Source organism: Citrus clementina, unplaced genomic scaffold (assembly GCF_000493195.1).
Source record: "Citrus clementina cultivar Clemenules unplaced genomic scaffold, Citrus_clementina_v1.0 scaffold_5, whole genome shotgun sequence".
Lineage (NCBI taxonomy): Eukaryota > Viridiplantae > Streptophyta > Magnoliopsida > Sapindales > Rutaceae > Citrus > Citrus x clementina.
This window is the reverse complement of record NW_006262201.1, coordinates 10,527,302-10,548,405: the sequence shown is the minus strand read 5'-3', so window position 1 is coordinate 10,548,405 and position 21,104 is coordinate 10,527,302. Positions and strand designations below refer to the sequence as shown.

The following is a 21,104-nucleotide window of genomic DNA, read 5'->3' as shown; positions in this document are numbered from 1 at the left end:
AAACAGAAGATGGTGCTTTCATTCAACAATGATAACTTCCAATTTCATGAGGTAGCTTTAATGCCCTTTTAAGAATATCTGCACCAGCCCAACAATTATTCATGGAAATTCAAATTCAGAATCATGTTCATATGAGAGATGTGTTGTGCGCGCGGAATGCGGAATCAAGCGCACCAAATAATTACTGAAAAATAAAGGACACAAGAATTTTACGTGGTTCGGTAATTTAAACCTACATCCACGGAGGCAAGAAAGAATAATTGTTTATTTAACAATTAATAGAATACAATATTTGAGTAACGAATCTCACTTTCCAAAAATCCAAATATACCCAGTACTCTCACACTCTGCAGGAAAAATACATTCCCCAAACACCCTTCTCTCACTTCTCTCAAAAGCTTAGAAACTTATAAGCTTAACAATTTTGGGATGATTTCAAATGAATGAAATCCTTAACTATTTATAGGGAAAATGTTGGCACTATGCAAAGAATAAAATAATTGAAAATATAATAAATAATTATTATTATTTTCAATACATCCCCTTTTTCCATTCTTTCTTTTCGGCTAACAAAAACCGAATTGGATTTTGCTTCTTCAAAGCCTTCATGCTAACAGTTGCAAAGTTGGCATTTGCTTCTGACTTTTCAACAATTCTCCACCTCGGCGAAGATTTAGCCAAATCTGAGCCGACTACCAACGAACCCTCACATGATCCTCAAAAGGATCCACATTGGCTGGCATCTATCCGACTGCCTACGTACCCCAAGGTTGGGATCAAGCCTACCGTAGTTCCAAACATCCCCCACATGATCCTCAAAAGGATCCACATTGGCTGCATCTATCCGACTGCCTACGTACCCAAAGTTTGGGATCAAGCCAACCGTAGTTCATACTAATCCGTATAAAGATTTACTCAATCGGTAAACACGATTTTCCTTTTCCAGCAACTTTGAAACCACAAGGCTGAATCATATAGATTTCCTCCTCCAAATCTCCATGTAAGAACGCCGTCTTCACATCCAACTGAGCCAACTCTAACTCATATTCTACAACTAAGGCAAGTAGGATACGAATGGAAGTATGTTTTACAACTGGAGAGAAAACTTCATTGTAGTCAATACCTTCCTTTTGAGCAAAACCTTTTGCCACGAGCCTTGCCTTATATCGAGGAGTTGTTTGATTCGGAGATCCTTGCTTTTTGGTGTAGACTCATTTATTGCCAATAGCCCTTTTCCGCTTTGGTAACTTTACAAGTTCCCAAGTCTGATTTTGATGGAGAGATTTCATCTCTTCCTCCATGGCTAGCTTCCACTGATCACTTTCACTGCTGCGTAATGCTTCACCGAAAGTGTTGGGGATGTCATCATCAATAACTGGAAGTGCATAGGCTACCACCATATCTTTAGTAAGCCATCCGGGTTTCTTTATCTCTCTTCTTGGCCTCCTTGTTGCTATAAAATCATCATCAATTGTTTCTTCATTTTGTGGGACATCAGAAGAAACAACCTCTTCTTTAACTCTAGGTGTCACCTCCATAGTTGAACTATTCTTTGATGTAGAACTAACTAGTACATATGGAGTTGCATCAAACTCCACCCGCTGCAATACCTCTGTGGTCTTGTTCTCCACCTGCTGAGAACTTGAAGCTTTTATCATTAAAGCTTCATCAAATGTGACATCTCTACTACACACAAACTTTTTGTCTTCGAGATCCCAAAGCTTGAAGCCCTTTACTCCACCTTTGAATCCCACAAAGATAGCTTTTCTTGCACGAGGATCCAGTTTACCATCTTTGACATGATAATAAGCTGGACACCCGAATATACGAAGGGAATCATAGTCTTGTGCATGCTTTCCAGACCACATTTCCATAGAAGTTTTACCTCCAATTGCAGCAGAAGGCAATCGGTTTACCAAGTGACTTGCGTAGCTCACAGCTTCAGCCCAAAACTTTTTATCTAAACCAGCATTAGATAACATACACCGTACCTTCTTCAGTAAAGTACGATTCATACGCTCAGCCACACCGTTCTGTTGCAGAGTATGTCTCACCGTGAAATGTCTTTTAATACCCTCGTTCTGGCATACTTGCAAGAATGGATCAGAAGTATATTCACCCCCATTATCAGATCGTAATACTTTGATCTTTTTGCCAGTTTGAGTCTCCACCAATTTCTTCCATTTCACGAAAATCTCTAGAACCTCATCCTTTGCTCGCATGGTGTACACCCATACACATCTAGAGAAATCATCAACAAATATAACAAAATAATGGCTTCCACCAATTGATGCAGTCTTGGTTGGTCCCCATACATCACTATGAACATATTCAAGGATCTCACGAGTTTCGTGATTAGCTGTACCAAACTTGACCCTTGTTTTCTTGCCTACTACACAATGCTCACAGAAATTTAATTTACAGGTTTTGGTACCTTTTAAGAGTCCATGCCTCATCAGATTTTGCAAAGACTTCTCTCCTGCATGTCTCAGTCGTACATGCCATAGCTTGGTGGTGTCACTGTGCGCCTCAACAACATTTGCTTCATCAGGTGTACCTCCCTTCAAATAGTACAGATTGTGACGCCGAACCCCTTGCAGAATCACCATAACTCTATGTGTAAACTTTATTGTACCATCTTCAATGGTAACCTTGTAGCCTTTATCTTCCAAAGCACCCACAGAAATTAGATTTTTCTTTATCTCTGGAACAAATCTAACCTCTTTGAGTTCCCTGACCATTCCATCAAACATTTTGAGCCGAATTGTTCCTATCCCCATTGTGCGACAAGGTTTATCATTCCCCATCACAACTGCACCGGATTCTAGATTACGAAAATCTGCAAACCATTCCTTAATAGGACACAAATGATAGGTTGCTCCAGTATCAAGTATCCACTCGCTCGAATTAGCCACACATGCTGCAGGAGTGATACTTAGTGAATAATCAGAATCCTCATCTTTCCGTGCCATGTTTGCTGCTGCTGGTTTCTTCCCATCTCTCTTTTTAGCCTTTGGACAATCTTTCCTCTAATGGCCCTTTTCATGACAAAAGGCACACTCATCACGAGCTAGATTTCTGCTTCTCGATTTGGATCGAGAATTCTTTCCACCACGCTTCTTCTTTTTCTCCATCGCCCAATCTCTGCTCACCAAAGCTTCAGACGATGCTCGTTCAGAATTTTTATCATTATTCCGAATCTCCAAACTAGTCAATGTTGTGCAAACGTCTTTGAAGACGATCACACTCTTCCCATATATCAAAGTAGTCACAAACTGGCTATATTCCTCTGGTAGTGAGTGTAACAGAATCATAGCCTTGACTTCATCTTTAATATCTTCATCAAGATTCTTCAAATCAGCAAGTAACTTTTCAAATCTTGACACATAATCGTGCATTGACACCCCATGCTTCATTCGAAAACCATATACTTGGCTCATTGCATGAAGGCGATTTTCAGGACTTTTCACCAGGTACTTCTCCTCCAATGTAAGCCATAAAGTCATCGCACACTCCTCATCTTTCACCAAGTATTTCACCTCCTTGGTCAAACAAGATCTGATCTGACCACAGGCTTTTTCATTCATACGATCCCAAATTTCTTCATCATACAAGTGTCTTTTATTTTTCAGAACAACATCAAGATCGATTTGAATAAGGGCATCCATAACTTCGCGCCTCCACATGCCGAAGTTGATTTTCCCATCAAATTTTTCAACATCGATCTTCTGGCCTCCCATAACAGGTGCTGAATAGCGATTTGACAAATCTCGCCTCCCACCTGAAGTGTCTCCTGAAATAGTCTCGGTAGATCTCTCCCCAATTCTGGAAGTTTCACCTTCTACCATTTTTCTCAATGAACTATTTCCACTTGAAAAACAGCCTCTATGATGTTAATTTCGCGTGAATAAATGCACCAGGAAAGTTCCCAGGAAACTGGACGGGAACCCGGTCCCAATTAAAAACCAGAATCCTTAGACTCTTATCGCCTTTTTGACAGAACTTTCCTAGACATGCAAAAATACACACTACTTACAATAGACTGTCTCCCAAGTACAAATGGCCGTCTCCACCGTATTCGTGAATAGTACCTCTGTGAACAGTACCATATACGTGAATAGTACCGTATACGTGAAGAATACCATATACGTGAATAGTACTATATACGGATATAATACCGTATACATGAACAGTACCGTATCCCCCCTAAGTACGAACCTTCGGCTCTGATACCACTTGTTGTGCGCGCGGAATGCGGAATCAAGCGCACCAAATAATTACTGAAAAATAAAGGACACAAGAATTTACGTGGTTCGGTAATTAAACCTACATCCACGGAGGCAAGAAAGAATAATTGTTTATTTAACAAAACAATTAATAGAATACAATATTTGAGTAACGAATCTCACTTCCCAGAAACCCAAATATACCCAGTACTCTCACACTCTGCAGGAAAAATACATTCCCCAGACACACTTCTCTCACTTCTCTCAAAAGCTTAGAAACTAAGCTTAACAATTTTGGGATGATTTCAAATGAATGAAATCCTTAACTATTTATAGGAAAAATGTTGGCACTATGCAAAGAATAAAATAATTGAAAATATAATAAATAATTATTATTATTTTCAATACATCCCCTTTTTCCATTCTTTCTTTTCGGCTAACAAAAACCGAATTGGATTTTGCTTCTTCAAAGCCTTCATGCTAACAGTTGCAAAGTTGGCATTTGCTTCTGACTTTTCAACAAGATGAAATGTAATGAGTGACTTGGCCACTATATATGCATTTATCATACCCTATAGATTCCCTGTTACCTTGCAGCAAGAGGCAGGCCTTTGCACTTGCGTGCAATTTTTTGCACGATTGGTTCTAATTTTTCACCATCCTCCAAAGAGCGACCGGAAAATGCTAACTGCTTGAACAACAACCAACATTCCTCTTCAGTCAATTGCTCAATGAAGATAATATTTTTTGATCCCATCATACGTGCAACTGACTCATTACGTGTGGAAACCAAATTTTTACTTCCGTGGAGACCATGCTTTAAACAATGCCTTCTTCTACATTTAAAGTAACTTTGAGCCATCCATGGTGTAATTAGTTCCTCTTTACACATATTGTAACCTTTTGAAAAGATAGCACAATGTGAGAAATATTGTTTTACTATGGACGATAAATCATTATAACTTAACAAGAAAGGAGTCAAAAGACCTTTCCCAAACTCTTCTACCTTCCACATTCCACTATCTAAAATTTTTTTCTATTCTTCTATTGGTCATTTATAGTGTAAGAATTTCCCTATTATCTTTGCAACAAAAGGCAAGCCTTTGCACTTACATGCAATTTTTTGATCGACTGATCACGATCCTTGAAGAATTGACCAAAAAATGCTACCTGCTTAAACAATTACCAACATTCTTCTTCAATTAATTCCTTAAGAAAGGTAAGATTTGTTGATCTCATCATGCTTGCTACTAACTGATTACTTGCAGTAATCAAAATTTGACTATCGTAGAGACCATTCTTTAAACAACAGAAGAATGGTTCCCATTAATTGTAACGTCCATCCCACACATCTTTTAAGACAAGAAAAAAATATCTTTCCCTCAATACATTTATGAATATGGCTTACAAGAGATAACCTAATATTTGTCTGCTACCATTCTCAGGTTATATGCGTCCTGCATGACTTGCAAGATTGCTCCTTTGACCATCTATCTGATAACCTCCACAGTCGTTGCCTACATCCCTTAAACATTGTCTTCGGGATGTTTGCTCCTTTGATTGTGTGATCGCACCATGATGACAAGCAAACTTTCTTTGATACCAGCTGATTATGCAGAAACACTAAAAAGCTATTAGATAATATAAACCAGGATTTGAATAATAAGTTTTATTGAGAATAATTTAAATGAACAAAATTAGGGTTTTGAATCCCATTTATAGAAGCCTAAAAGGAGGCAAATTTAACAAACTAAGCAAATTCAAAATATTATATGATAATAAAATTCTTCGAATCTAAATAAGAGAAAGAAAATAGATGGCACTTAAATCTAATATTTTAAAATCCTAGAAGAATCAAGAAAAATAAAAAAATATCTTAAAACTGAAAAACGACTATAAATGAAGTAAATTTTTAGCTTAATCGCAGGGCATAACAGCCTAGGTTGTTCTGCATTTGGTTCGACTCATCGCAAGCTTAGAAACTCTATTATATGTCCAAAACGAATACTCGTAGCCCAATTTCTAACCTCGGAAGATACCCTGCTTATTCCATGCAACCATCTTATATCAACTTGCCTTCTCTGCATCTTCAAGCACAGCTTGAATGGCTTGAAGATTTATGGTAAGTCACAAGCAGCAAAGGAGTTCAGCTGCTCCGGGAGAGGGGAAGCGATCACATCCATTCTAGCAAAGAAAAAGAGAAATAATTTCAAAAGTTGTTCAACGTACTTTTGTTGCAAAAATACTGAAAGAAACAAGTTGTTGCATTCTTCTTACACTACACGAAAAATGTTTATGGTTATTGTCGTCCACCCCACGCGTCAATAATTTTAGCATTTTTAATTTCCCTGATTCTACTCCACAACTGTGATACATAATTGTAAAAAACAAAAGTTGGGAAAAAGCATGCGTCACCGATAATTCATTTATTTGTTTGAGGACGGGGATATTTTCTATCCACTTCTTTTACAAATCTACCCACTTCTTTTACAAATCTACCTTGATGTCAGAAAATAATTGTAATACGTTCATACTATTTTTAAAATATATAAATCAATAAAAGGTATAGACAATCAATAAATTAAATCATTCATATAATTTTTTATTTTTTTAACTTAGGTGTCTTTGACCATTTAGGTTGCTTTAAGATAAGTTTTATTTGACTAATTTACCATGATAATATAAAATGAATAAAATACCCCAAGAATCAAGAGTTCTTGTATATAATAGTTTAGGTTTTTTATTTTATTTGATTCAATCTCCAAACTTATTGTAATTACATCTTCTTTATTTCAATTTTTAAAAAATAATTTGAACTTATTGTAATTATTTCTTGAGAGTGGGGTGGGTTAACAAAAATTATGGGCCTTTTCATTTATTAATTCTTGGAAATTAATGGCTCCGTAATCAATTTCTTTTGTTCTTTTATTTAAATAGAAAAGAAAAATTAAGAGGAGCTTTTGTCTATTGAATTGAGGTTCTGTGAAGAAAAATACGTATCAAATGATCGACGGATTGTACTTTTCAATTTTTACTTCACAATACTTTTCTTTATTGAATTAAAAATTGCCATTAAAAATAATGTAAAAATTGTGCCGCATATGAAGTAACCTGTCAGGCATTAAAAATTGCCCAAATTAAACAAATGTTAGACCGGCTTAGACAGTAAACGGAACAATATTCTAATTTTACTTTATTTATAACGAATAAGTAAACAAAGGAATAAAAAGGAAGTTTGACAACAGTCTTTTTACCAGCCAGATAGTTTGACAAGAATCTTGCACTGCTCCTGCAGCTAATCCGACCATACACCACTCTGCAGGCTTATTTGGGAGTCAAAATTCTCAAAATGGGTAACTCTGTTCAAATATACTGTTTGGGAGCTTTTGTAATGTATTTTGCAAGTCAAACAGGAAGGTATTTCCATAAGAACGACAAGGAGGAAGTGATATGAAGAGAATTTACTAAGAAATGACAGTGTATTAATATTAAAGGAAAACATTCACTGACAACCAAAATCACTAAGAACGTTCAATTCACTCAAATGAAACTTTTACAGGAAGGTCTAATTATTAAGGCTTTAGCTTCACTTCACATGCTCAACAATTCAAATTTGAGGATGACATTTCTCAAAATGGAGGGCTCTATTTGGCTTGCCAACAATCTTCCTCACCACTATCATCCTTGCTATACCGGTTGCACTGAACAATCTTCATTCTGACATTTGCCCTATTAACCTGAGTACACAAGAATCCGAAACAACTGTTAGAAATTTTAATCTTTATATATAGCTAAAATGGTGAATAAGATGATGTACTTGATAACAGAAACCTGATTTAATAAATAATTAAGGGGCCGATAACAAGCACAGAATCTCATCGTGTGGGGAAAGCCTTGACAACAGAAGATGGTGCTTTCATTCAAGCAATGATAACTTTCCAATTTCATAAGATAGCTTAATGCCCTTTTAAGAATATCTGCCCCAGCCTGACAATTATTGATGGAAATTCAATTTGCATTTGTTGCCTTCAACTTGCTCATCTTTGTCTAAAGTATTGTTTTTGCATTAACTTAACTAGCTTGCAAGCCACCTGCAGATGGTTTTAAATAATGTGTGAGAGTGTGAATTCAAACGAATTAATCAAATATGATGACAGGAGAAACAAAATTAAAATAACCACAAGTAGAAATATACTTTTGTTATATTTAGTGCATCTTCTATTGTCTTCTTTTCCTTTAGCTCTGTTTCTGTGTGTGCTCAAATGCAATGCCTCAAGGCTCAAGATAATTTTATGACCATCAATATTTTGCAGCCATATGCAGACTTGAAACACTGGTGGTGGTCCTAAGGAACTTGAAAATTAGAAAAGTTTCAGAATGAGTGACTAAATATGATAATCAAAACTAATTAAATATACACGCCTTGTAAATCTGAAACCAAATTACTCAAATGTATATGCCTCTTTGTAGCAATTGCTCGTGGTGGAAACTTTACTGCAAAGACTTCCTCAAACCCTTGAAGATCACACTCTTCCTGGCAACAAAGAAACAGAGTCAATATACGAAGATGATTTTACTAATAAGTGAGAGCTTGCAAATATTGGAAGGATAACTATTACTCATAACCCGAATACCCAATACGCTCTAATATCTCACTCAAGTGAGTTCAAGCTCCCAAAATTCACTACAGTGAAACTCTCACAACAAAATTCTCTTCAAAGATTCTCTACTCAAATTTGATGATCATATCTTTCAAAGAGAGGCAAAAAATCTAACACTGATCAAATTGGCTCGTGAACAATTAATCTTCCTGGCCATCATTCATACCAGGTGTGGCGAACTATTAAGCTGCTTAGTATCCTTAACCTGATAACTTACACAAACAAGAAACAATTTGCCTAAAGTTTAATATTTAGAGGCAGAATAGTAAAGAAGAGATATATATTGAAAGTGAAATTTGACCTGCGTTACCCTGATGTCAAGAATCACGGGATCTCATGTGGGCAAAATCTTCGCAATACGAGATGCTTCCAAAATTGAAGCAGCATCTTATCACCTGTAATTTAATTAAGACAATAACTTTCCCCAACTATTTCAATGCATTATTGGAAACTAAATTCAGAGGGCGCTAATTAAATACCCTTTTAACAATATCTTCTTATTCTTCTCCAATCTAACAGTTTCTTGGAAAATCTAAATGACAGTCATGCATCAATGGAGTCAAAGTTTGTCTACAAAGCAGCCTGGAAAAGGCTTTACTCTCTGAATGAGAGCATGAATTTGAAAAATATGATGAATGAAGAAACAAAGGCATAATGCCACAAGAAGTCAAACTCTTTCCCAGAGCTCTGTTTCTGTTTGCGCTAAAGCCAATGGAAACCGATGGAAATGAATTTCTACGAATTAGACATATCAGCCAAAACAGGTACTCTGTACAAGCAAAGTAAAAGTGAGTTACAAAAAAATTTAAGATTGATATGATAATTAAAATTTCAGTCACCATATAATTAATAGAAAACTTTGTACACAATGATTTATTGCATATTAAGATTGTATACCTAAATTTTAATTGCTATACAAAATATCATATTAGCATTAGGAGACCACACCAAAACGTACCGAATTGAATATGCCTTTTCACAGCCATTGTACAACCTTTGAAGCTTTACCACAAATGCCTTTTCAAACATGTGAACATGATGCACCCGAGAGATGCAAGATATGAAAATGTTACTACAGCCAGCATTGAAACACTTGTTAAGAAAGGAACTTTAAGAAAATAAGCCTTAACAATCATTAGCTACTCGTCTTCAGGAATGAATTCATCCGTAATAACAATTTTCAAAAAGCATCAACTACTTTAAGCCCCTCAATATCACAGAGATCTTCAATTAAAATAGAGCAGATCCGGTCATCACTATTCCTTCTACTGCTCGTTCGTTTTAGAGAACGCTTGAATTACAGAATGCGTGTAAGGCTTTCGTGTTCAAGGTCCAGTGATCAAACCTTGCACAATAACAACAGAGGCAGCAGTTCCATCGCCAGTCTAATCCTTTGTCTCACTAATGTTCTCCACAGAGTACTCGAAATCAACCTAAAAAATAAGAATGAGTTGGAAAAACTGTTTATGGCCCTAAAGAACTTGAAAATTAGAAAAGATTAAGAATGAGTGACTAAAAATTTTAATCGCAACTAAACATACAAACCTTGAAAATCTAATATTGAAGTACTCTGAATGTATGTGCAATTGCACAAGGTGGTGATGACTAACTTTACTGCGAAAGCTCTTACAAACCCTTGAAAATGATACTCTGTATACCATGATAACCTGATAACACAAAGAAACACAATGAATATTAAAGGATATTCTGACAACGCAAATTTGTGCAAATTATCAAGTGTGGTTACCTGCATAATAGTTTCAGCACCAAATTCCTGCCTCCATTGACACAAGTGATAATATTAGCACAATTCAATATGTTTATATAGGATAAATGATTCCAAGAATGAAACAAGATAGAAATGATGATATTAGCACCTTAACATTCTGCGAGTCTTCTCCATCCCCCTCTCTGTAACGTTTTTCCAGAATAGGACATTCATAAATACTCAATATCCACAGTGTCATTGTTTGAAGAAGGTAATCCGGCAGCATCATTAATTTGGGGCAAGTGATCTGTCTGTTGTCCTGCGGTCTTCTAGAATGGGCAGTTCTTCCATATTTTCACAAAAAGATACTCAATATCTGCAGTGTCGTCGATTGAAGAAGGTAATCCGGCAGCACCTTTAATTTGGGGCATCCACCAATCCGGCAGCACCTTTACCCTTGGACATGATACTCCTGATAACACAAAGAGACACGTTGAATATTAAAGGATATTCTGACAACGCAAATTTGTGCCAATTATCAAGTGTGGTTACCTGCATAATAGTGTCAACACCAAATTCCTGCCTCCATTTACGCATATGATAATATTAGCACAATTCAATATGTTTATATAGGATAAATGATTCCAAGAATGAAACAAGATAGAAAGGATGATCTTAGCACCTTAACATCATGCAATAATAATCATCATGTTTTTCAGGCAGCTATCCATCCTCAATTGAAACAGAGCAGACCCGGCCATCACTTCCTTCTTCAAAGTCCAGCAACCAAACGTTGCACAATAACCACAGTGATAATCCTTGGTTACCCCAATGTTCTCCATAGAGTCTTCAAAGTCAATCTAAAAATGAAATAAAAATGCAATGCAGGTGGAAATGAAAATTCTATAAACTAAATAAAATAAAAAATGCAATGCTTGAGCTTGAGCTTGCTTTAATCATCATAATAATCGAATTTGGATATATCTTTACTTCTCTGTGGTTCAATCATTTACTTCTCTGTTCTTGTTTATTCACAACAAGATATCAATAGAAGAAGATGGAAATGAAATTCTATAAAATAAAGCAAGTGAATTACCAGCAGAACATTTTAGCAGTCCATTGGCTAAACTTTTCATTTTCATAGTCTTGCTCTCCTGCCGCATCATTAAAACCAAATTAGATTGGACCTGTGAATTGCTAGTGTGGTTCTGACATTTCCTCGAATCCCTGGTGAACATAATTAAAATGAAACATAAACTGGTAGTAAAAACAATTACACAATTACTTTAAAGAATTAATGTCACATAAATTATATATAAAAAAATAAGATTATCATTATACAAGATAAAATTGATAATTTAGTTTTCAACATTACTGCAAATGTATCACAGAGATTTTGTCTCTCAGGAAGTTACACACAACAAATTATCGTACATTAAAAAATAAATTACATTGCATGAAATTTTACAAAAGAGCACATATTTTTTAAAAGTAAATAAGTATAGAAATTTTAATTCAAAATATAATTATTTTTATTAATTTCATTGCAAGCAACAACGAAGTAAATCAGAGGCGGAGGAGAAATTACCGGCGAGTGATAAATTACGGCGATCACTTGATGTGGGGAATGTGAGATATCTTATACCAGTCTTCTCCTTCCCCCTCTCTATAACGGTTTTCCAGAATGAGACATCCCCAAATTGTCAATTTCTGCAGCGTCGTCGTCCGAAGAAGGTAATCCGGCAGCACCTTTAGTTTGGGGCAATTCCAAATTCGCAAGGAAGAAAGACGTGGTATGTCTGTTGTCCTGTGATCTTCTAGAATGGGCAGTTCTTCCATAATTGGACAATAAGAAATACTCAGTTCCTGCAGTGCCGTCGTTTGAAGAAGGTAATCCATTCCATTGATGTTAATTCATAATGTACAATTATTTATTGAAATACGTTATATATCTTCTAGAAGGTATATAACGTATATTATTTATTGAAAATTAATTCTTTAAACACTTTAAAATGTAAAATTATTAAATAAAAATTCATTCCATTGATGTTAATTCATAAAATTTTAATTCAATTATAACATTTTCATTTATTTTTTTAAGTTAAATTATATCTTTTTACTTTTTTTTTTAAATTAAACTAATTTTTCTATTCTTCTATTGTCTAAAGTTTTTTGATATAGTTTTATTTCAAAATAGATAAAACAAGCACAAAAAAAAATTAGATGAATAAAAGAATATATTAAAAAGAAATAAGAACAAATAAAACACAACTAATTAAGAGAATAATAAAAAGATAAAATCAAAAATTTGAGATGAAATCATAAATTAACTTATATTTATATTAAGGCTATTGTTTGAAAATTTGAGTAACGACCAATAGTCATAGAAAATAGAGAAAACTATTAGATTTTTTCTGTTTCTTCTAGAGTAGAAAGTAGGGGAAGCAAGATTTTTTTCCTTCTTTCTCTTTCTTTCTCTAAAACACCAAGATGTCTTGATTGTTGGAGGAAAAATGTAATGGATAAGTAATAAAATGTGGGGCTTTTATAGAGGTTTAAAATAAATATAAAACTTTTGAAATATAACTTATTAATTCTAACAATGAAATAGAGAATGTTTAGGATTGAAACTATTAATTTATTGGTTTTGTAGAAATTAATTAAAACAATTAAGTAGTACATTAAATAAACTTTATAAGAATTTGATAGTTTATTTAGAAAAAGATAATTACAAAATAATAATAAATTAAATAAATAATAATCACTTTTAAATTCATTTTCCTCTTTTATATACAAAATAATCATCTCGTAGGGTTTTCATATAAAGCGGAGTCCTATACAACCACCTAAGTTGCCTAGAGGTCGAACCACTACTGTTTACAAGCCAATATTGGAGTGTTGAGGTAACTAAATATGAAGCCATGGCTGGTTTTTTGGGGGAGAAAGATTTGGAAGAGATGATGTTGAGAGGAACGGGGGAGTTTATAAAGTTTTAGGATAACGTGGAGGGTATTTTGGACATATTACTGTTTTAGCTTAAATTTTGGGAAAAAGACAATCAATAATAAACAATTTTTTATTTTAGATTTTAAATCGTAAAATTAGTAAAGGAAGTTAAATCAAGTGATCACTTGATTGTTTTCCTATCAATAATAAACTCGTTTTTCATATTAATTTAAAACTCCGAGTGTGTGTCCAAAAATTGTTTTCCTTTTTTTTATTTTGGATTTTAAATCGTAAATTTAGTAAAGGAAGTTAAATCAAGTGATCACTTTTTTTTTATGCAAAGTAATTAATCTTTTTTGTAATTTAAGCAAATATTGGGTTGCGTACTTTAACAATATTAATATTTGATTCGAAATTTCATCTACCGAAACTACAAAAATTAATATTTTTTTCAAATCAAAACCAAAATTAAAAGATAACTTATTATTTGCCAACTGTCATTCAACGAAGCCATCACTCACGCAAAAAAGGAAAAAAGAAAAAAAAAGTGATATATTAATTTTCACATAATTTCATACCTCTCTCAAAAAAAAAAAAAAAAACATAATTTCATACTAACATATCATTCGAGGTATGGCGTCCAGGCCTTTGTGACAACGACATCTTCTACTCAATCAAACTTGTGGATTACATGCACTCAAGAATACATATTTGCGTTTACTGGGAGGAGGTTACGTAAATACATGGGAAAGAACTATTTTTAGTCCAATTCCATGTTTCGATGTTGAGGTTGATGTGGTAAGGATGTGGCTTCCCACATAAAACCCACCGCTTCGTTCTAAACTAAGTGAATTTATCTCGTGAGCTAAGTAGTTTAGGAGATAACTCAAATAATTAATTTTTTATTAGTTCATTAATAAGAATTTTCAATTATATTTTAAAAAGTATAATTCATTACCAAAAAAATATTCTTAATAAAAATAACTGTTATTTAAGATATTACATTTTGACAATAATAAAATAATTCAAAATTAATTAATTTAATTTGATCTCATACTTTATTATTAAAAAACTTATAATATCTTTATTAATTTTATTAAATTATTATTTAAAAGTCATACATTTACTGCACACTGTCAACTTTCTGCTATTTTTTTGTTCTCACAACAGCTCGTAATATTAAACAAGAGCTAAGTTAAGTATGATCAATTAATTAAAGTTTTCATTTTTTGTATAAAATAATCCTTAGATAATTAGTCTATAAAGAATATTGGCTACTTCAAATGGAAACTTGTGATCAAAAGTGTATCACAGAAGTCACAAAGGCACACTATATGAGAAATCTGAAATAGAATTTGCAAACTTGAACTGGGTTACAGAGAGTTAATAAGACCCCAAAGGAACATGGAAACTATTATTATCTAGGAAACAATCCATAGCGAAAACAAAATTAACTTTCCTAACTGACTAGAATTTAACTCAAGGAAAATTAGAATATACGACGTTGTATCACATACGGTATTTAGACATCAAGAGAAGATTCCCTCTATCAGTGAACTATACTTGCCAGGAAATTAACCCCAGGCAAGTACCACCACCTCCTACTATTTCTTAGGTGTCTCAGAGTTTGATGAGGACTTCCATGATGTGTCTCTTCGATAGGCAGCGAAATTGGGCAATTGACTACATTAACTCCAACAAATTTATGCAGTCAACATTATCTTGTTTGATGCCAAGGAGACCAAGCCCAGAAACAATGGCATTCTTTGATATCACCCACCTGGGGACTTTTGAGCTGAGCCATGACATCCCGAGATGGCCTGTTGTGTAAGCCTTCTTCAAAAGGTCATCCGTTAATCGTTCTCCTAATTAGACATTCAAAACCCTGCATGGAATCGATTTGAGAAGTTGGACAATAGACAAACTCCAACACATATAGACAGTAAAGAAGAATTTACACCGCAATCACTGTGGCTCAACAAATGGGCCTATTAAGCCTATTAAAAGTTGGAACCATATTCACCACTCGCATTTCCTTAAGAGAGCTATACCAGAATTCTGTAAATTTAAAACTTTTCTTTCATAATTAACTGTAAAACAAGAGAAATTGTACTTCCGTAGCAAAGTATCACTATTGGTAAGTATCTGGACTTGGAAAGGATGCTAGTTGATGAAGTAAAGGAAAATTGAAATCAGACTTTGAGGTGACAGATCTATACACTTCAATAGGAACCACATTGACATCATATGAGACAAATAAACATAACCCAGTCAAATTTTAACAAACAAAACATTAAAACAAGAGTAAGTTGGTCTATCAATGTATATATAGACATGTCGATCAATAGACAAATACGTAAAAGAGGGAGGGAGAGACCTCAAAGCCGTGCTACTCCAATAACTTCAAAATTGTTGGTGACCACTCTATCAAATCCACGCAATAGTTGCATACACTCACTGATGGGTTTGTCACAGATAACCTGTTAGGCATTAAAAATTGCCCAAATTAAACAAATGTTAGACCAGCTTAGACAGTAAACGGAACAATATTCTAATTTTACTTTATTTATAACGAATAAGTGAACAAAGGAATAAAAAGGAAGTTTGGCAAAGAATCCTGCAGCTAATCCCACCATACACCGCTCTGCAGGCTTATTTGGGAGTCAAAATTCTCAAAATGTACTAAGAAATGGCATTTGTTTACTAATCCCACCAACAAGGAGGAAGTGACGTGAAGGGAATTTACTAAGAAATGCCAGTGTATTAATATTGAAGGAAAACATTCACTGACGACCAAAATCGCTGATATATGCTTAATTTCTCACTCACTAAGAACGTTCAATTCATTCAAATGAAACTTCCACAGGAAGGTCTCATTATTAAGGCTTTAGCTTCACCTCACATGCTCAACAATTCAAATTTGAGGATGATATTTCTCCAAATGGAGGGCTCTATTTGGCTTGCCAACAATCTTCCTCACAACTATCATCCTTGCTATATCGGTTGCACTGAGCAATCTTCATTCTGACATTTGCCCTATTAACCTGAGTACACAAGAATCCGAAACAACTGTTAGAAATTTTAATCTTTATATACAGCCAAAATGGTGAATAAGATGATGTACTGATAATAAATACCTGAGTTAATAAATAATTAAGGGGCCGATAACAATCTCAGCATCTTATCAAGTGGGGAAAGCCTTCGCAACGAAGATGCTGCTTGCTTTCAAGTAATAATAACTTTCCAATTCCATAAGATAGCTTAATGCCCTTTTAAGAATATCTCCACCAGCCTAACAATTATTCATGGAAATCCAATTTGCATTTGTCGCCTTCAATTTGCTCATCTTTGTCTAGAGTACTGTTTTTCCATTAACAACGTCTCCCATATTCTATCACCTGCAGATGGTTTTAAATAATGTGTGAGAGTGTGAATTCAAACGAATTAATTAAATATGATGACAGGAGAAACAAAATTAAAATAACCACAAGTAGAAATATACTTTTGTTATATTCAGAGCATCTCCTACTGTCTTCATTTCCCTTAGCTCTGTTTCCCTTTGTGCTCGAATGCAATGCCTCGAGGCTCAAGATAATTTGATGACCATCAATCTTTTTGCAGCCACATGTAGACATGAAAAACTGTTGGCGGCCCTAAAGAACTTGAAAATTAGAAAAGATTCAGAATGAGTGACTAAATATTATAATCGAAACTAATTAAACAAACGCGCCTTGAAAATCTGAAACTGAATTACTCAAATGTATATGCCCCTTCACTGCAATTGCACGTGGTGGAAATTTTACTGCGAAGACTTTCTCAAACCTTGAAGATCACACTCGGCCGGACAACAAAGAAACAAAGTCAATATACGAAGATGGTTTTACTAACAAGTGAGAGCTTACAAATATTTGAAGGATAACGATCACTCATAACCCATATCCCCAGTATTCCCTAATATTTCACTGAAGTGGGTTCAAGCTCCCAAAATTCACTACAGTGAAATGTCAAAACAAAACTCTCTTCTCAAATTTGATGATGATATCTCTCGAAGGGAGGCAAAAGAATCTAATACTGATCAAATTGGCTTGTGAACAATTAATCTTCCTCGCCATCATTCATACCAGGTGCGGTGAACAATCTTCATTCTGACATTTGCCTTAATAAGCTGCTTAGTATCCTTAACCTGATAACTTACACAAACAAAAACAACTTCACTAAAGTCTAGAGTATTGCTTCTGCATTAACTTAATTAGCTTGCAAGCCACCTACAAATGGTTTTAAATAATGTGTGAGAGTGTGAATTCGAACGAATTAATCAAATATGCTGACAGGAGAAACAAAAGTAAATAACCACAAGAAGTAGAAATATACTTTTGTTATATTCAGAGCATCTTCTTGCGTCAAGTTCTTTTCCTTTAGCTCTGTTTCTGTTTGTGCTCAAACGCAATGGCTCAAGGGTCAAGATAATTTTATGACCAACAATCTTTTTGCAGCCACAGCAGACTTGAAAAAATGATTGTGACCCTAAGGAACTTGAAAATTAGAAAAGATTCAGAATGAGTGACTAAATATTATAATCGAAACTAATTAAACGCCTAGAAAATCTGAAACTGAGCAATTACTTGTGGTGGAAACTTTACTGCAAGGACTTTCTCAAACCCTTGAAGATCACACTCTACCTGATAACAAAGAAACATAGTCAATATACGAAGATGATTTTACTAACAAGTGAGTGCTTACACATATTGGAAGGATAATGATTACTCATAACCCAAATCCCCAATACTCCCTAATATCTCACTCAAGTGAGTTCGAGCTTCTAGAATTCACTACTGTGAAACTCTTACAACAAAATTCCCTTCAAAGATTCTCTACTCAAATTTGATGATGATGTCCCTCGAAAGGAGGAAAAAAATCTAACACTGATCAAATTGGCTTGTGAACAATTAATCTTCCTGGCCATCATGCATACCAGGTGTGGTGAGCAATCTGCATTCTGACATTTGCCTTAATAAGCTGCTTAGTATCCTTAACCTGATAACTCACACAACCAAAAACAACTTGCCTAAAGTTTAATATTTCGAGCAGAACAGTAAAGAAGATGATATCTATTGATGCTAAAATTTGACCTGTGTTACCCTGATGTCAAAAATCATAACATCTCATGTGGGCAAAATCTTCGCAACACGAGATGCTTGCAAAATTGGAGCAGCATCTTATCACCTGTAATTTAAGTGAGACAATAACTTTCCCCAACCATTTCAATGCATTATTGGCAACTAAATTCAGAGGGTGCTAATTAAATACCCTTTTAACAATATCTTCTTATTCTTCTTCAATCTAACAATTATTTGGAAAATCTAAATGACAATCATGCATCGATGGCATGAAAATTTGGCTACAAAGTAGCCTGGAAAAGGCTGCTCTCTGAATGAGAGCATGAATTCGAACAAATATGATGAATGAATAAATAAAGGCATAATACCACAAGAAGTAAAACTTTTTCCCCAGATTTTTGTTTCTGTTTGTGCTAAAACCAATGGAAACCGATGGAAATGAATTGCTACGAATTAGACATATCAGCCAAAACAGATACTCTGTACAAGCAAAGTAAAAGAGGGTTACAAAAAACTTTAATATTAATATGATAATTAAAATTATAATGAAAATTTCAGTTACCATATAATTAATAGATAACTTTGTACTCAATGATTTATTGCATATTAAGATTGTATACCTGAATTTTAATTGCTATACAAAATATGGTAGTAGCATTAGGAGACCGCACCAAACGTACCGAATTGAATGTGCCTTTTCACAGCCATTGTACAAGCTTTGAAGCTTTACCACAAATGCTTTCTCAAACCCGTGATCATGATGCACCCGAGAGATGCAAGATATGAAATTGTTACTACAGCAGCCATTGAAACATTTGTTAAAACAAATGTTTATACAGGATAAATGATTCCAAGAATGAAACAAGATAGCAATGATGATCTCAGCACCTTAACATCACACAATAATAATCATCATGTCTTTCAGGCAGCTATCCATCCTCAATTGAAACAGAGCAGACCCGGCCATCACTTCCTTCTTCAAAGTCCAGCAACCAAACGTTGCACAATAACCACAGTGATAATCCTTGGTTACCCCAATGTTCTCCATAGAGTCTTCAAAGTCAACCTAAAAATGAAATGCAGGTGGAAATGAAAATTCTATTAACTAAATAAAATATAAAGTGCAATGCTTGTGCTTGAGCTTGCTTTAACATCATCATAATAGCGAATTTTGATACACCTTTACTTCTCTGTGGTTCAATCATTTACTTACCTGTTCTTCTTTATTCACAACAAGATTCAATAGAAGAAGATGGAAATGAAATTCTATAAAATAAAGCAAGTGAATTACCAGCAGAACATTTAGCAATCCTTTGGCTGAACTCGTCATTTTCACCATGAAGTATTCAAAGTCAACCTAAAAATAAATAAAAATGCAATGCAGGTGGAAATGAAAATTCTATAAATTAAATAAAATAAAAATGCAATGCTTGAGCTTGAGCTTGCTTTAGCATCATCGTAATAGTTAATTTTGATATATCTTTACTTCTCTGTTCTTGTTTATTCACAACAAGATATCAATAGAAGAAGATGGAAATGAAATTCTATAAAATAAAGCAAGTGAATTACCAGCAGAACATTTTAGCAATCCTTTGGCTAAACTTTTCATTTTCTTAGCATACTCTCCTGCCTGCATCATTAAAACCAAATTAGATTGGACCTGTGAATTGCTAGTGTGGTTCTGACATTTCCTCGAATCCCTGGTGAACATAATTAAACTCGTATGAAATAAAACAAAGAGGGCTAATGTAGTAAAAACAATTCCACAATTACTTTAAAGAATTAATGTCACATAAATTATATATAAAAAAAAACGATTATCATTATGCAAGACAAAATTGATAACTAGGAAGTTTTACATATTTATACCACGATTGATTCTATATAGAACCATTAAATAATAAATATGTTGGAGTTACATTTATTTTTTAGCCCAAAAAGTATGAGAGAAATTAGTACTTTCCAAATTTATTTTTTGTACCGTAAAGAATCAAATTACTCATAAAATTATTTTTAACTTTCATGATGCAAACAAACAAATCATCATTAATTTCAATAGAAAGAAGTATTCTAGGTGGAATGGATTTCTGGAGCAGAATATGATGTATTTGGGACTTCCTACTCTATTAGATAGGTTAATAACATGCTAATTGTCACATTATTAGTTTTAGATTATAAATTTTATATTCAAACTTTGTATGACTGCTCCTTTTTCATTTGAAAAAAAAAATTAACTTCTAGCATGATCTAATTAATTGATCTTGTTTCAAAAGAATCAAAAAAATAAATAAATAAAATAAAGCAATGCCATAATCTAATTGGTCTTGTTATTGACATGTACTAATGCATTCTATATTTTTAACTTTGTACATTTTATTGATATGTACAAATTGTCAATGTTTGCAGTGTCGTTGTTTGAAGTAACAACAAAGTAAAATAGAGGTGA

The 21,104-nt window shown here is 34.1% G+C and overlaps 1 long non-coding RNA gene and 1 pseudogene across 2 annotated transcripts; both read right to left on the bottom strand.

Moving 5' to 3' along the window:
* Positions 1-13,518, bottom strand: part of LOC112097908 — a 19,091-nt pseudogene extending 5,573 nt beyond the window's left edge.
* Positions 13,519-14,915: 1,397 nt separating this feature from the next.
* Positions 14,916-20,435, bottom strand: LOC18041533. 2 transcript variants are annotated; one of them, XR_002905662.1, is made up of 13 exons: positions 20,228-20,435; positions 19,950-20,015; positions 19,547-19,724; positions 19,279-19,452; positions 18,514-18,764; positions 18,164-18,220; positions 17,913-18,073; positions 17,296-17,806; positions 17,044-17,202; positions 16,679-16,939; positions 16,439-16,585; positions 15,919-16,021; positions 14,916-15,426 (listed from the first exon to the last, which is right to left on the bottom strand). It is a non-coding gene; the product is annotated as an uncharacterized LOC18041533 (long non-coding RNA). The 2 variants fall into 2 exon arrangements; XR_002905663.1 differs by lacking the exon at positions 14,916-15,426 and having other exon boundaries at positions 16,001-16,021; positions 16,522-16,585; positions 17,044-17,806.
* Between the last annotated feature and the right edge of the window lie 669 nt (positions 20,436-21,104).